Raw genomic sequence first — 15,881 nt, 5'->3', positions numbered from 1 at the left:
AATTAAATCGAAATAGTCTATCTGTGTGAGTTTTGGTTTTTCTTTTCTTTTTTTCTTTATGATGAGGATTTTATAAACATATAATGAGTATTGAGGCTTGTGCCAGGATCCCATTTCCATGAGTGTCTGTTTCTCTATTTGTGACATTCTTCGTTAACTAGAGAGGATTGTATTTCATTAAAGTAGAAGGATATAGGCCCTCAAGTTGATGTGGGGATTATCAGACTTTTTCTTAAAATTTTTTTTTCTCTTGGTTTTAAGTTTTAAGCAAAATTCTTAGGTTCTTAGTAATTGTTGTGATAATAGTAATTTTTTAAAAAGGGATAATGTATTAGGCAGTGAGGTAGGAGAGAGAAACCAGCAGGGACTCTTCAAATTACTTTGTAAAAGTTGTTTTTTCAACTTTACCAATTTGAACATAATTTTCCTTTCCCTAAACAGGCTGTGTTGTTTTCACTTTGTGTGTTCAATTTAACTATAGACCAGCTATTTTTTCATGCCCTTTGAGATAAAACATTTGTTCCTTTATCTAATATTTATTAAAATTTCTAGTTTTATTCTTAATTTTGTAAGTACAACATGATTGACCTTTCTAGTGTCACCTTTACTGTGAACTTTCTTGGCTCGAAGTTAATTATACTGCAATGTGTGTCCCTGATTTTCATAACTCATTTTTTTCTTTACCTTTTACCTTGATTTATTTCTTTTCCATATAGTTGGTCAGTGAACTCTAGCACCTTATTTTTATGTTTTAAAATAGTTGTGTATTTTCCTTAGTCTATATGTGATGTTTTTGGTTATAATAATAAAAACTGTGTAAAATTTTATTTGAAATACTAGACAAGTGCTAAATTCTGAGTACCACAATGAATAGCATTCCATTTTTTATAGTCAGACATTTATTTTGGCAAAAATTTATTAGAAGGTAGGTAACAAAGTTATTCTTGTATTGAATTAATGAAGTTATAGCAATAGCTATCATAAATTTTGCTTTAGTGGTAGGTGGTTATTTTTCCTAATGATATGTGTGTCTTGTAGAGCATATTTGCAAATGTTAATAACTGAAACTCCTGGATTCTTATTCTGAGTTACAGACTCTACAAATTATTTTTCTGAAAAAGAGTGCTCCCTACCATTCTTCATTATACGCTTCACTGGAAGTTTCGAGTGTGGTACCTATTACAGCAAACATTCTCTGGTTGTGTACTTGCCTCATATTTTAGTAATCTAGGTGTATATCTCTTTCCCCTTTTACAATTTTAAGGTCCATGTGAATGAGCACCTATCTGGGCCCATCACACCTCCTTTTAAGCACAGTAAATTTTAGTTGAATTGGATGATACCTATAAGAGCAGATTAAGGGAGCATTTTTCATTGTTAAAAAAAGGTAGCACTTTAAAAAATTTGTATTGATTCTAACTTATTTTTATTGATATTTTCAGCTTCATTCAATATAAGAGTTCCCCCTGATTCTTTGCTGGTGAGCTGCCATCATCAGTAGCAGTGACAGTTCTGACCCTCTGAAAGCAACCTGGGATAGGAAAGAATAAACTGTGATACACGCCACCTCTACTTCTCATTGGTCATATGACCTTAGCAAGTCACTTCATCTAATTCAACCAGTATCAATATTTTATAATATTTCCTCTAGTTGTTTCCCGATGCATTTTTAAACCAGTGGAAATACTACTACACATATCATTTGTAGTCTATTTTATACCTTTGATAGCACCCTACAAATCATTTCTCTTTATAAAATTATATCCATTACAGAGGGTTTTTTTAAGTAACTAATTTATTCCTCATTATAAAGGGAGTATATATATGTCCACTGAAGAAAATTTGGCATTAAAACTGTATGGTTTAAATGCATGGTGCATTTTGAAATGACAAGGGAGCAAGATGGGTATTCTTTTGTTTTTGCTACATGGAAAAATTTGGTGGTTGTTGTGTTAATGAAACTAAAATCTAAAATCCTGACAGTCTTCAGTACAAACGTGAGCTTGTCATTAAGATGTTAAATCACACTCTTTCTCTTTAGTATTCTTTCTTAAAGTAGGTAGTTATGGGGGGGAAAGGTCTTTGAATTGTTAAACGTGTTTGCATTGAACTGATTAAATAGTTTAATTAATAGTCATGATGTATTTATTTTTTTGCTGCTTTTTAGCATACTTTACCCCAAAATGAAATCTTATTTTGTGACCCTTGGGACACTAATGTGGAAAGTTTGTAGACAGAAAGTTCTGCCACTAAATAGTTATCTCATTTGATAAATATGGACCTCAGTTTCCTCAATTGTAAGTGAACCTAACCTGTTTCATCACTGAAATCTTAAAATTTTAGAAAATGTAAGACCTTGTCGTTGCTTTAGACTTTCTCAGTTGCTTTCTCTGTATGTGTGCTTTTGTAGGGGACAGGGTTATGCTCCTAAGAACAGCATAGATACATGCGTCTCTTCCTTTTGGCTCTCTCTTGTTTCAGGTTTATCTGTTGAGATGAGGGAGTAGAAGTGACTTATATGCAGAAGTAAAATATCAGCATTGAATATAAAAGTCGAGCAATATATTTTTTCAACCAGTAGTTATTGAGCTGTATTATGTGCCAGGTCTGAGATGGGTGCTGGGGGTACTCTGGTGAGCAAGAGAGACACGCCATCTTAAAGCTGGACTCCTAGCAGGGAATACAGGTATGTTGTGTCTGACAGTGGCCACAGTGGACAAGTATAGGTGCCTGGGGAAGCACCTAAGAGGACATGTGGCTGTAAGAGAAAGCTTCTGGAGAAAGAATATAAGCTGAGAGCTGAAAGATCAAGAAGAGTTGGTCAGATGCAGGTGGGGAAGTGGAGATGAAGAGAATTTCAGAAAATGGGGACAAAAGAAAATGGCCCTCTGAAACAGCTTGAAAGCTCTGGATGGATAGATAATAACAGAGGAAGGGGTAGGAAAGAAATGAGGCTGGAGAGGCTAATGTAGAACCTTGGCTGCCTAAAGATGCTCAGACTTTGTCCTGGGAGAATGAAGCAACTGAAGAGTTTTAAGCCATGAAGTGCCAGTGTGCGTGAGGGGATGAGATTTACATTCTGGGAAGATTCATCAGGTTACTTTGTGGGGAATGCATTGGGGTGGGGCAGAACTCAGAGCTTGAGACTGAAGGGCTGGTTAAGAGTCGTTCATGGTAATCCAGGAAAAAGCGATGGTAGCCTGAGCCAGGGGAGTAAGAATGGGGAAGGGAGACTCATGGTCAGATATGAGAGGTAGGTGAGACAGACTTAATAATTGATTGGACATGTTGGGAGACAGAAGGGGAAGAGTCAAAAGTGAGATGCAGGTTTTGACTTGGCCATTGAACTGGGACAATAAAGGTGCATTTGCCAAGACTAAATAATATCAGAGAGGGTGTAGATTGGGAGAGAAGATAAGGAGTTCAGTTTTATTTTATTTTTTATTTTTGCCAGAGATGGGATCTTGCTATGTTGCCCTAGCTGGTCTCGAACTCCTGACCTCAAGGAATCCTCCTGCCTCAGCCTCCCAAAGTGCTGGGGGTTACAGGCATGAGCCACTCCATCTGGCCAGGAGTTCAGTTTTAGAAATGTTGATTTGAAGCCTCAAAGGAGTATTCATAAAGAAGTGGCCAGGAACATTTGGAGCACAGCTGGAAAAGATGTACATAGAAGAATTTGGACAAAGAAGGGATATGAATTAAATAGCAAAACATAAAAAATGCTCTCTGGTTGCCTAGTACAGTTTTTCCCATATCAATGTAATAATCATCAGGAATGGATACATTCCAGGGTGGGAAAATAGTATCATGCAGAGGAGTAGACAAGGAAAACATGTATGCAACATAGTGAATAGATTTCCTGGTTCTAGCTATCGTGTGTTGGAAGAGCAAGGATGAATGTGAGGCTTTTTGCATTTGGATCATAGTTTATCCTTGTAGGATCCCTTTATTATTGAATAAGAGAGTCTGCTGTTAGCTCGGGGGTTATGATGTTTTAGTAACAGGGCCAGATAAGAAATCCTGTCTCTCCAGTCTGTGTGCCGAAGGCTGTCAGTATTCTTGACTAATTCTTGTCAGTTGGTTGCATAAGAGAAACTCACTCAGACTTTTACAGTAATACTGGGGGGCTCTCTTAGGTGACTTCAGGTTATCGTCTGGAACCCAGGTGCTGAGAGTACAGCGGGCCCCAGGAGCTCAGGCTATGAGAAGGGGAGGCAGTTGGCTTGTTCTCTGGCATGTGTTCGCTCATCTTGCTTCTTTCTGCAAGTCACCACGGCTCTTCTCTCTCCATGTGCATGGAGGGAGGGTGGCTGCTCCATAGTTCCGAATTTACACGTCTTTATTTTCAATAGAGATGGACCAGCTTCCCTTGTTTGTAATTCCAGGGGTGGGAAAATGTGATTGGCTCAGCATGGGTTAGTGTCTTTTCCTGGTCCAGTTGCCTTGGTCATAGTGGGATTACGCAGTACCCCCTAAAGCAGTACATCGATGCCTGGTTTGTCAGTAGTGAGTGGCATTTCTCAGAAAGAGTCGGGGCAGAGAAGGGGCATGCAGCCATCATGAGGACATTGCTGTAATCTCACAATGGCATTTTGAGGCACAGCTTGGGGAGAGCTGTGACACCTACCACTGCCTGTGTCACTGATATTTGTAATAAATCTACAGTGTTGAATGTGATTTCAGGGATCTGCTCAATTCGGGCATGCAAAGTGATAATCAGACACTCCAGGTGGTTTTACTTTTGTAAGGAAAGTTACTTCTCTGACAAATGGTAAAACGTTAAGTGTTACGTTAGCTGCTAATGATTAGCATGTAGAAATTTCAAGAAACAATTGTGTATAATTTCAAGCAAGTTAAACCTCCCTTGGATCGAGATCATTCTTGGTCAGGTACTTATTCTGGCATGTCAAGTTGCTCTTTAGTTTTACTGTTTATTTTTAATTAAATCCACAAATTCATCCTAGATGGAAGTGGGTTTTATCTCCGTAAGAAAAGATTAGTACATGCCAGTATCCATTCTCTTGCATCCGTTCAGCGTGGTTTCATATAGAAAGGATTTACTTAATGATTCTTTGCCTTATCACGGGCAGTTCAGCAATGCCCACCGGGGACTGTTGCTCTTCATTAGACTTCTCTTACAAGAAATGTGCCAATAAATCATAGGATTACAAATGTTTCTACAGATTTAAGACTAAAATAACCTTTTGTAAAGATATGAATGCTCCCTGTAACTGTGTTGAGAAAACTAACAAAGAATTGTATATTTGCTGGGTTTTGATTTTTGTTTTTTGTTTTTGAGAAACAGAGTCTCACTTTGTTGCCCAGGCTCCAGTGCAGTGGTATCTCATAGCTGACTGGAACCTCAAACTCCTGGCCTAAAGCGATCCCCCTGCCTCAGCCTCCCAGTGTTAAGATTACAGGCACGAGCTACCGCCGATTCTAATCATCTTAAATCCAGACCTAGAAAAAAAAATAGGTTTGGCATATTTGAGAATTTTTAGAAATTTAGAAACATAATTCATTTATCAGTTTTGCTTATATATGTGCCATAGGCATCATGATTATAATATATTCATAAAAGCAGAGGTTTATAAAAATAAATTGGACAAGACTTTATATTTTCATTATTAATTTTCTTAAGGTGGAGGAGGTTAGAGGAGAAAGTGTGGATAGGGGTTCTTGTAAAAAAGATAACCGTTTCCAGAGGTGAATAGGAAGATACTGTACCTTAACCTAAGGAGTATTGCGTGTATCAAGGCCATTTTATAGCTGTGGCTGGGTGTCTGTGTTAGATTAGACTCTGCTTTCTTGTTTTAGCTCCTGATACTTGGCTCTAGACTTCTCAGGTCCTTGCTTTTGGCTTGCTGACCTTTTACAGAGTGAGCAAATTGATATTTTCCTTCACCTCCTTGTTCTTGTGTATTTTTGTACCTCAAAGCCCTTCGGAGGAGACCCACAGGATCAAGTGAGTTGGGGTGGTGATTGATTTAGGCAGGTTTTGTAAACTAGTATTCTCTACTTCACCTCGAATTTTCACTGTGCTTGAATTGTCTTAACATCTTATTCAGAGAAGAGGCTTACATTGATTAATGTGGCATATGTGTGGTTATCGTACTTAGAAAGTGCTCTGTTTAAGGAGAGCTTTGTCAAGAGCGTCCTTTGAATGGAGTCACAAGAAAGCTTTTTTTTTAAACTGACAACTTCAAGTGCAATTTCCTTTTTCTTCTGTCTATTATGATTGAAATCCAATCCTTGTTATAACATAATTATCTCAACTGAAGCCAGCAGGGAGTTGCTGCCTTAATGTAAGGGGTGTGAAGTCCCCTAAATAAATAGAGGATTAATTACACTCACAGCATGTTGCGAAGGTGATGAGATTGATTGTGATCGTTTGACTTGTCCCATTTCCTGCTCTGACTACTTTCTTGAATAAATAGAAGCTGGAAAAATAATAAACAGAGCTATATGGAACATATTGTTGGAAAAGGACCTCCTTGTGGTATATTTCCAGATTTTAAGTGATTTAGATGACATTTATTTTAGATAATTTTCTATCAATTATTCTTTTACTGTTCTCAATTTAAACAGCTTTCCAGGAAATTGTTTTTATTTCAAAAAATATAGATATTGGCAGAGTGTTGAGAGAATTTAACAAATTGTGTTTTAATGGAGAGACATCAGCAAATTTCTGCTCCATTTTTAGATGTTTTCATTTAATGTGGCCTTTTCAAGGCTTAAACTAAAGAAAATGTTAGCTGTTACGTGTTTCTATTGTCTTTTCTTGTAAGAACGTTGTACTTTTGTTAAAATGATAAATTAGCACTTTTATGAAGCAGATCATGTTTTCTATTTTGTGTTTGATCTCACCTTTTCCTAGAGAGTTTTATAATGTCCTAAAACTGTGATTTAGATTTTTATATATATTCTCCTAATTTTTTATTGCTATGGCTTCCTAAGTGAGGTCTGCTTACCCCAGGGAGTACATAAAACAAGCATTTTGGAGTGCAGGAAGACTATAATAGACCTTCTATCTATGTTTATTTTTTTCTTAAGAAAGAAGCTAACCTTCAATAATATTTAATATATGGATTGATGGCAAAAATTATCTTTAGTGGGCATGTAACCACACATTTTTTGCAGGTGGGATACTTGATCAGAAGCTTATAGGCCACTGCTTCATGGAACAACCATCCTTATTTCCAAAGAAAAGCATATACATTTATTCTCAAAGCCTGAATTATGGCAGGAGAAGGGTTGCCTCTGCTAGAAAATTAGAGTTGGGGTTCAGGGACTTTTGTCATTCTCTGCCAATTGCTTAAACTAAGTTGAAGACATGGAGACTCAACTGCTGGAGCTTGAGATTTTATGCCAGGTATAAGATGTTCGCTGCCTGCTTTCAGTTGCGTGTTCTGTTCGCCCGAGGAAGGCAAAGAAGCCTAACTTGTGAAGCCTTTGCCATGATCGCAGTACATTTCTCCTGGGCACAAACAACTTGACCTTTTTTAATTTTTGCTTTTGAGATTCTTATGTGTTAATTTAAGACATTAAAGAACAAAAGCTAACTATCATTTTGAGAAAAAAAATGAATGTAATTTGAAATGGACAATCATAAGTCTGGGGGTGGGATATGATTTAGATTTAATCTCAAAATGTATGATTCCATGAGGAATGGTTTTGTGATTTCATTGTTAATTACTAATCCAAGGAAAAAGGACTCAAAAGAAACCTGGACTGTTAATGTCCTAAAGGACAAAGATCTTATTCAAGTTGGTACCTCAGCACCTAGCAAACTGCCTAACACTTACTAATGACACTTGATAAATGCTCATTCCATTGAAAAGTTTTTTCTAATTCAGTAAAAAGCAATGAAAAGAAGCAGTTTTACCCTCTCATTACACATTATTAAACCTGTGAGCATGGTAATGGGTTAATGGCATGCCCTCCTCTGTGGGCCTGTCATAGTGTACCCGTGCCAGAGTAAACCGCAGCCCCAAGCCATTGCCCAGCCTCCTTACCTGTGTGCTGTGGCCACTGAAGGGGGTTGCACAATGTGTAAGAAAAGAAAAAAAGAGAACAAAATGATAAACCTTTGTAGGACCTTTGGTGTATGTTTTACTCTTTATATATATTATAGTCACAAAACAAGGACATACGTGCTTATATACACAGATGTTCTATATCCAGATAAATGACAAAGGAAACATGTAACTTTCCGGGAATGCTTAGTTATCTAGGTGTGAGAAAGTCAGCATGGATTGGAGGCGTATGAGAGAGAGAGATGTGTGTGAATGTTTGGATGGTTGGATGTATGGATGGTTGGATCACTTGCATGTTACCTACTTGGCAATATGGGCCCAGAGTGTGCTGTTGGGGCTGCCAAGCAGTTTCCCTGAGGAATCGGACTCAAGAACTAACCATTTCAGGGCCTGTATCCATGTGCTGACTACATGTATGGAAACAGAGAATGGGAGCCAGCTGAGAAAGAAGGTGCTCCACCCAATTCTAGGATGTCCCCAGGCCATCATCTTCTCCAGATTATGTGCCTGAGTGAGAGTCCGATTGAGTGATCTGTGATGTAACTGAAAGATACCATGTATAGCCATTCAGTTTAATCATATTGCCCATGAATAGGTACCTATGAATGACAGAGTTTCCTGGATCAAACTATGTTCATCTGAAATACTTAAATTATAAATATTTCTGTTCATTTTGGTTCATCTGATTAGAGTCTGATTGAATCTAAAATGTATTGAGCATCTGCTATGGCAGGCATTGTTCTCATTGCTGGAGATAGGGTTTCTGCATCAGAGAGCCCAGTGTCTGGGAGAGTTAATTGGAAATTGTTGTTTAGGAAGCAACGATATTATACTGTCATGAAAAATCATAACTGGAAAGCTAAATGGAGAAAAGCAGCATATATAAAGCTGTATATGTTGAACTGGCTCGATCGCATTAAAAAGATATATTCACAGAACAAAATCCTAGAAGGAAGCACATTAATGTTAAGAAAAGTTATCTTTAGTTTGTAGACTCATAGGAACCCTCTCTATTTTATACTTATTTTTTTTGTATGTTTTACAGTGAATATAGATTCCCCTCCAGATATGCATTTTAAGAACTTATAATAAATGCTCTTTAAGTTTTTCTCAAATGTAATAATATTATAGAAGTAAATAAAGTAAAAAGTGTGGTAGTCTGCATTCAAGGCCAAACTAAACAAATGAATGAAAAAAGAAAGCCCTTATACCCTGAATGAAATGAAATAAACATAATAATTAGATATTCACTAGTGCTTGTTTGAGTTTTCTCAACTATGAACTTAGCATTTAAGTCAAGTAGTAATTTGATATTACAAATGTGGAGTTTCTCTCATCTTTTTGGCATACCATTTTATTATTTGTATGAAATTACATAGTAGAAAGAAGAGACCATGTCATTAGAAGTCTTTGATGTGCCTGTGTTCTCTGAGTTGTACAACAACACATCAGGCGATAGGGTCCACCTCTAATAGCATGGCATGTTTGCCTTTTGTTTAGTTGGCCTGGCCTTAGTCTTGTGGTGGATGACATATCACTTTACATCCCAGATTTATAATTATGTGGTACAACAGAGTGTATTGTGCAAAGTGATGTCTCTTTTGGTGATCGTCTTTTCTCCCGACTCTTTTTTTTTTTTTTTTCTCCATATAAACTCAGGGCACATAAACACTTAGAGTCATTCTTTGGGGATGTCATTTTTGATACTTTATTAGAACCCAAAGGCACTTTTCTTTAAGCAAAGAATAAAACACCTTCTCATATAAAGTATTAAGTACCCTTGTGCCATTTCAGGTAAGCCTGCCGGCCAATTTAGATTTTATTTCTATCCTTAGAATATCCTAATGCTCCAGGAAAATAAGGGTTTAATTCTTACTGGAAGAAATTGACTTCGCTTTCAACTTGATGTTTACAATTACAATTGTCAGCATATGTCCTATCTACTTGTTTTAATGGACACGATAGTTAAAAGGACTTCACTTATGCCATATAAACTAAAGACATCTGAATAAAACTATTGGCAAAGGATCTTTACTCCATGTGAGATACTGGATTAATCGTAAAAATCAAGCTTTCAGGACTCAAGTTGTGAAGCTCGTATTCTGAGCGCAGCAGCAGTACACATGCTTACGTTTCAGAAACTTCCCCAGTTTTGGATGCAGATTTCAATTCTAAAATGTTCACATGGTAAGTTCTAAGCTTATTTTGCCTTTTTATCAGAAAGATTCAACCTTGCTCCAGGTTTGTGTGAGAACAGTTTTGTTTTTTAAAAACTACGTAGATTTTCCCATCTGCTGTATACTTCCATGTAACATGTTTCTGTTAAATCATACAATTTCATTCTCTTTTTGAAATTTATTTATTTATTTATTTCAGAGACAGGGTCTCACTCTGCTGCCCAGGCTGGAGTACAGTGGCATGATTATAGCTCGCTGCACCCTAGAACTCCTGGGCTCAAGTGATCCTCCTGCCTTAGCCTCCCAAGTAGCTGGAACTACACGCATGTACCACCACACCCAGCTATTAATCATACTGTTTCAAAGATCTTCCTGCCAGTGTGAGATGGTCTCTCTTTTTGAGGCTTGAGAGTGAGAGTTATGTCAGATATTAACTTTGTTTCATATCTTTTGGGGTCTTATCCTAAGTGGTGGTAGTGGTACTTTTTTCAGTGGTGACTGCTTTAGGACTTGAGTATCTGTTTATCAATCTATTCATTCAACAAATAGTTATGAATTCCTGCTATGTGGAAAATTCTGTGCTAAGATGCTGGGCCTGTATTTTGGTAAACAAAAACCAGACATAGCTCCTGTCCTTAGAGAACTTATGATTGAACGGAGATAGAGGATTTAATCAAATAATCACATATATGAAAAGCAAAATTAAAACCTTGGAAAGTTCTGCAAAGGAAAAGATTCTGACTGCCATGAGGGCATGTGATAGCTGACGTAGTCTGATAGGGGAATAGGAGGAGGAGGAAGTCTGGTAGGGGAGGATTCCCTGGGGAAATGTTTGCTTTGAGTACTGAAGTGCAAGTGGGATTAACTTGAGAGAGGACTTCATGAAGATGTAGTAGATCCACCATGTGCAAAGGCCCTGTGGCAAGAGGGAATTTTGTTTGTGTTCAAGAAATTGAAAGAAGGCCATGGTGGCTGGAATACAGAGAAAGGGTATATATGTTTGGGGAGGGTTCAAGGTAAGGCTGGAAATGTAGTCAGGGCCCAGACTGTACAGTATTTTTTAAGTAATATTGAGAAAGTTTATCCTTATTTTAAGAGACTGGGAAGCCAGTGAAGGATTTTCAGCATATGATGGAAGATCACTGGGGTTAGTGTGAAGAGCTTTTTAGGCCAGTTGGAAGGCTACTAATAGTGTCCTTGTGAGAGATGAGTGTAGCCTGACTGGGGAGGTAGAACTTAGGAACTAAAATGGATTTGGAGAATGAGGGAGAAGGCAACATGGAGGATGATCCCTCGGTTTATGGCTTGCACAGCTGAATGAACGATAAAACCTAATTTTGGAAAAATAATTCTCAGGGTATTAGCTTTTGTTTGAGAAATTCTTCTGTCTACAGAACTTAGCATTTGAGGGTGATCTGCACTTTAGTTCATAACTCTAAAAAACTAAACATGTGTATACTTACCACTAATCTTAAGAAATAGAACATTACCAATTTCCTAGAGGCTCCCTATGAATCAGTCTCAATTGTATCTGCCCCTGGTCACCACAACCTTGAATTATGTGTTAATTCTATGGTTTGACCATTTATATATATATATCAAGTTTAGTTTTTAGTTTTGTTCGCTTTTGAACTTTATGTAAATGGAGTCAGGTATGTGTTCTTCTGTTACTTGTTTCTTTCTCTTAATTTTTTTTTTTTTTAGATTTATCTGTGACGGTGCATAGCGTTGTAGTTTGTTCTCTTTTTTCCCCTGCTGTGTACTGTCCCATTGTCTGAATATGCTATAATTGGTTTATCTATTGTTCTGTAAATTGTGCTGTTGATAAATGGTTTCTAGTTTGGGTTATTAGGAAAATGCTGCTCTGAACATCACTGTATGTGTTTCATGGTGCACTGGTGCAACTTTCTGGGTAAGCCCTATACTTGGGAATGGACTTACCGGGATTTGAGGGACAGTTGTAGGTGAGACTTTAAGGTGATATTAACTGTTTTCCAGAGTGGTTGTACCAATTTATTTTGACTTATACTCCCATTGGCAATGTATGAAAATTTCCCTGATTCCACCTTCATGCCAACACTTATATTTTGTTCAAATTTTAAGATTTGACAATCTGAAGGCATGTGAAAGTGCTCTTATGATTTTAATTTGCATTTAATTTTAATTTTAATTTTCCTGATTATTAGTGAAGCTGAGCATCTTCTCACATATTTATGAGCCGTTGGTGTTTCTTCTACTGTGAAATGTCTGTTGTATTCCCCATTTTTCAATAGGGCTCTGTTTCTTTTTGATTTATAGGATTCTTCCAATATTCTGGATACTAGTCTTTTATTGGTTAAATATGTTATAAACATTTTCTGCCAGTTTATAGTTTATTTTTCAGTCTTCTTGTAGTGTCTTTATAAACAGAAGTTTTTAATTTTAATGTTGTAGAATTTGTCAATATATTCCTTTATGGGTATGCTTTTTGTTTTTTGTTTAAGAAAGTTTTTATGCTCTGGATGGCATAGAGTTAGCCTCCTGTAATGTCTTCTAAAATTTTTGTTCTTTTGCATTTAGCATTTATGTCCTTAGTCCACCTGGAATTGATTTTTTAAATGTTATGAGATAGGGGATCCAATTTCATTTTTCCCATGTGGATAACCTTATCCTGGCTTCATTTATTAAAAAGTCTGTCCTTTCCTCATATATCCTGCAGTGCTCACGGTCATAAATCAAGTTTACATGTATGCGTAGCTCTGTTTTTGGGTCGTCTATTCAGTTCCACTGATTTACTTGTCTATCATGTGCCAATACCATACTTTCTTAATTACTGTAGCTTTGTATCTTAGAGTTAGCTTTTCAAGTTCCATGAAAAACATTTCGATTGGAATTGCTTTGAATCTATTAATCACCTTGGAGAGACTAAAAGAATTTAGTCCCCCTTTCCAATAACATAGTATGACTCTATTTAAGTTTTCTCTAATGTCTTTCAATAAAATTTTATAATTTTTTTCCATAAAAGACTTCCACATCCTTTGCTAGATTTATTGCTTTATATTTTGGTTGCTATTATAAATGACATCTTTTTTTTTTTTTTTAGACAGAGTCTCACTCTGTTGCCCCAGCTACAGTGCCATGGCGTCAGCCTAGCTCACAGCAACCTCAAACTCCTGAGCTCAAGCAATCCTTCTGCCTCAGCCTCCTGAGTAGCTGGGACTACAGGCATGGGCCACCATGCCCGGCTAATTTTTTCTATATATATTTTTAGTTGGCCAGATAGTTTCTTTCTATTTTTAGTAGAGACAGGGTCTCGCTCTTGCTCAGGCTGGTCTCGAACTCCTGAGCTCAAACAATCCGCCCGCCTCGGCCTCCCAGAGTGCTAGGATTACAGGCGTGAGCCACCGCACCTGGCCTAAATGATATCTTTTTAAAAAGTTATTTGCAAACTGTTTAAAGTACAGTTGTGCATTGCTTAATGATGGAGATACATTCTGAGAATTGTATCATTAGGTGATTTCATTGTGCAAATATTAGAAAGTGTACTTACACAAACCTAGATGGTATAGCCTACTACACACCTATGCTAGATGGTATTGCTTGCAGGCTCCAAACCGACACAGGATGTTACTGTATTGAATACTGTAGGCAATTGTGACACCATGGTAAATATTTGTGTATCTAAACACATGTAGACATAGAAAAGGTATAGTAAAAATACAGTATTATAATATTATGGGACCACCATCATGTGTGGCCCATCATTGACTAAAACATTATTATGTGACATGACTGTATATAGAAATGCAGTTCACTTTTTACTATTGATTTTGCATCCAGCTACCTTGCTAAATTCTACTGTTAACTCTTACATATAGTTTCTGTTCACTTTTCTCTATAGGCAATAGTAATGCAAATAATGACAGTTTGGTTTTTTCCTTTCTAAACATTATTAGACTTTTTCTTTTTTTCTTCTTCATCTTCTTGCACTGGCCCAGGCCCTCCAGTACAGTGCTGAATAGATATGGTGATAATATATTTCCCTATCTTGTTCTTTATCTTTAAGAAAATGCTTTCAACACTACATCATTAAATATGATATTTGCTTTTATAGATAGCCTTTATCAAGTTAAGATAGGTTCCTGTTATTCTTAGTTTGCAAAGAGTTTTTGATCTCAAATGGTTATTGAATTTTATTATATGTTTTTTCCTCATCCTTTGGAATGATCTTAAGATTTTTCTCCTTTAAGCTATTAGTGTAATGAATGGCATTTATAAAATTTCTAAGTTTTTAATTAGGGCTTGTATTCCTGGGATAAACCCATATTGATTACAATGTATTATTTAAATATGTTGCTGGATTTGGCTTACAAACTGTGTGTGGGGTGTGTGTGTGTGTGTGTGTGTGCACGCACACACGTGCACACTCCAGGAAGGGAGCTAAGAGAGATTGGCCTATAATTTTCCATCTTGTACAGTCTTTTCCTGAATTTGTTATAAAGGTCATGCCAGCCTGATGAGTTGGGGAGTATTACTTTTTCTATTCTCTGAAATAGTTTATGTAAGATTGAAATAATCTGTTCCTTGAATCTTCAGTAGCATTCACCAAAAAAGCCATCTTGGCTTGCTTGCTTTGTGGGAAGATTTTTAACTATTGATTCAAATTTTCTGATTGTCATAGGACTATTCTGTTTCTTTATTTCTCTTTGAGTCAGTTTTGATAAGTTTTTCTAGAACTTTATCCATTTTGTCTAAATTTTTAAACTTTCTGAGATAGAGTTATTTTTATTTGCTCTTACCTGTTTTCTTCTCCACAGCGTCTGTAATTGTCGTCTTTTACATTCCTAATATTTCTGCTCTTTTTTTGTTTTGTTTTTAAATTAATTTTACAAGAGGGTATATTTGATCAGCTTATCAAAGAAGCAATATTTTGTTCTCTTCATCCTCTCTATTTATGTTTGTTTTCTATTTTATTACTTTTTTGCTTTTATCAGTATCATTTTATTCCATCTACATTTGGGAGGATTATTGTGGGGTTTTTTTCCCTGACTTCTTATGTAGATATGTATAGATGTAGTAACTCATTAACATTGAACCTTCCTTCATTTAAGACTATAAATTTTCCTCCAAGTACCTGCTTTATATGCATCTTATAGGTTTTGAAATGTACTGAATTTTCATTACTATTCCATTCCACGTATTTTCTGATTTTGCTCATGAAATGTTTAGAAATATGTTTCTCCTTTCTAAGTATATGGATTTTTATAGTAATATTTTTGTTATTGATGTCTACCTTAGTTGCATTTCTGTCAGAGAATTATACCATTCTTTTGAAATTTCGTAAGATTAATTTTTTGTCTAGCATGTAGTCAGTTTTCATGAATTTAAAATTTTATTCTTGAAAGTAATGTTTATTTTCTAATTGTTAGCTGCTGTGTTCTGTGTCTGTCCGTTGGATGAAACTTGTCAGTTGGGCTGTTTAAGTTTTTTATATCCTTACTGATTTATTTTGTCTGTTTCATCTGTCAGTTTTTGAATTGAAAGACATGTGTGAAAATCTCCTACTTTGTTGGCAGTCTTGTCAGTTTCTTCCTGTACACCTGTCAGTTTTTATATTTTATATTTTGAGGCATGTTATTTTTGGTGTTATTAATTTATAATTGTATATCTCCCTGGCAAATTAAAAATT

At 36.3% G+C, this 15,881-nt stretch overlaps 1 protein-coding gene and 1 non-coding gene across 2 annotated transcripts in view; both read left to right on the top strand.

Moving 5' to 3' along the window:
* The window catches only part of SHQ1 (SHQ1, H/ACA ribonucleoprotein assembly factor), a 94,332-nt gene that overhangs the window by 52,422 nt on the left and 26,029 nt on the right, over positions 1-15,881 (top strand). The gene's annotated exons all lie outside the window — the stretch shown is intronic.
* On the top strand, positions 7,915-8,051 carry LOC138388991 (small nucleolar RNA SNORA42/SNORA80 family). Its single transcript, XR_011234437.1, has one exon. It is a non-coding gene; the product is annotated as a small nucleolar RNA SNORA42/SNORA80 family (small nucleolar RNA).

Source organism: Eulemur rufifrons, chromosome 7 (genome assembly GCF_041146395.1).
Source record: "Eulemur rufifrons isolate Redbay chromosome 7, OSU_ERuf_1, whole genome shotgun sequence".
Classification (NCBI taxonomy): Eukaryota; Metazoa; Chordata; class Mammalia; order Primates; family Lemuridae; genus Eulemur; species Eulemur rufifrons.
The sequence above is the reverse complement of the archived record's forward strand: the minus strand, read 5'-3'. Positions and strand labels throughout refer to the sequence as shown.